Below are 2,279 nucleotides of genomic sequence, written 5' to 3' on the forward strand. Positions count from 1 at the left end.
TGAATCCCATGGGGATGCTGGCCGTGTGGGGGACCCCAAGCCCTCGCCCCAGAAGATTACAAAAAAGAAGCAGACGAAATCCTACTTACAGATTCACGATGCTGGCCATCTCTTCAGGTGAAATCCGCTCCTGTTTAAACTCAACTGCTTTAAAATGCTCACACAACACTAACTCTGAACCTTGCCTCTAACCCTATTGCTACTCCTCTCTGTCTAAAATATACAGGAGAATATGTGCACAAAATATACAGATGAAAATGAAATGATAAAGTGAAAGCATTTGTTGAAATACAGTAGAGAACTCACGCCTCCCGAGTTGAGGGAGGCCTTGCTTTGCATGCAGGAGATCCCAGGTTCAGTCCAGGATCTCCACCAGACAGGGCTGGGACTGTCCCCTGTTTGAAAACCCTGCAGCGCTGCTGCCAGTCAGTGTAGGCAGTGCTAGGCTAGATTGACTCTGTCAAGTGCAACTTCCTATGAATGCTCCTCTTATACGATTTCTCGAAACACAAGCAAGCTACCTTATCAACGAGTTGTGAGAGTTCATTCATGACTTTTAACAAACAGCAGAAACCATTTTATTATTTCTATGAGAGTACAGAAATCCTGAATATGAAAGGAAGGAAACTTCCTGCCTCTGCAATAAAGGCAGCTGCACTGCTAGGTGAGCTGTCCCGATGCCAACTGAAACAGACCCTCCAAAGATTCAAAGGTGAAAAGGGAATTTTGAGCATCTGAGCACAACTGGGCCGTCTTCTGCGTTAACGTGAAGTGCAGGAAGTGATTCCCTTGAGCAGGGGTAGGCAACCGAAGGCCCTGGGTCCGGATGCGGCCCAATCGTCTTATCATTCCGGCCCACGGAGAGTCTGGGAATCAATGTGTTTTTCCATGAGCAGAATGTGTCCTTTCATTTAAAATGCACCTCTGGGTTCTTGGTGGGGCATAGGAATTCGTTCATTTCCCCCAACCCAAAAAATATAGTCTGGCCCCCCAAATGCTGTGAGGGACGGTGGACCAGCCCATGGCTGAAAAAGGTTGCTGACCCCTGGCCTTGAGCCTCCTCAGGACTGGCGCAGGGGCCGTGCATTGCAGGGTGCCAGCCAAGGCCCCTGCCCCAGTACTGATTGCTGATTCTACTGAGTCCATCAGTATATTGTTGTGAAGTGACCTGGCATTTTAAATGAAGTGCAATATAGGCTTGTCTTACATCTTTAACAACAACAGCAACAGCACAGTAAATTGCACAGAAGAATTCCATGTTGCCTGTGGGAGCGGCTGGGTAGACCTCTTTGCAGCTGCATGATTCATGCATTTGATCTATAAGCAACTGGTCAATCTTCATAATTGGCTCTGGCTTCGTGTAGGAGATTGAACGCATTCTTCTATTTCTCAGCCCTGTATTCCACCCCCACCCCCTCCTCCTATGCTCAGAGTGAAATGTTTATGAGTCCTGCAGATCTAGTCTCAGAAGTCAAACCTCTACCCCAAAGACGGGGGAGCCTGTGACCTTCTAGAGCATACATTTCTTTGGACTGCTATATGCTGAAGTGAACAAATGTTTTGTCTGAAACCCTTGAGAGCTTCTGTGGGCCGCCCTAGAGAACACTGGGCTAAAGGGATCATGGGGATGACTTGTTCCACAACAGCAGATGGCATGCAGAAATTTAAACTGTAGCAAAGGGATGTAAACTGTCTAGCTAGCTAGCTATGTCTTGCTGAAAGTGCATGCACTCCTCTTAGCCAAAGCCCCAATAATTGCAAGCGTGGAGCCACACAAACAGGCCTGATCTCGACACTGTCTTGGGGGAAACTCCCGATGCTGGAAAATTCATGTGTTCAATTTCTGCACATTGAGACAGGAGCCAAAGAAAGCACACACAGAGTAGGGGGGCTCATAAAAAAGGTTTCTTTGGGAGGGGGTGGGTTGAGGTTTGCTCCGATGTGAAAGCTAAAGAGCAGCCTTTCACAGAGAAAGGAGCAGAGTAAGGCGGAAACTACTGGGACCCGTGCTTTCCAGGCACGCTGACGGGAGGGATGAGTCCAGCATTGCATTGTTGGGTCGTATTTTCAGTGACAACTATTTATGACAGAGGTTTACAGAAAATTGATCTAAAACCTCTGCTTGTAAGAGGCTATGGGCATTTGAAGAAGCCCATCATAATCTTTACATGAAATGTATCTTTAGAACACCGGTGGCGTCATGTCCCCATTTGTTGCCTTAGTTTCTCCATCAATGCACCACCCACAATTTGCCATCATATTGGCATCAGGTGTTTTCC

This window comes from Podarcis vaucheri (assembly GCF_965113315.1).
Source record: "Podarcis vaucheri genome assembly, chromosome: W".
NCBI classification, from domain to species: Eukaryota; Metazoa; Chordata; class Lepidosauria; order Squamata; family Lacertidae; genus Podarcis; species Podarcis vaucheri.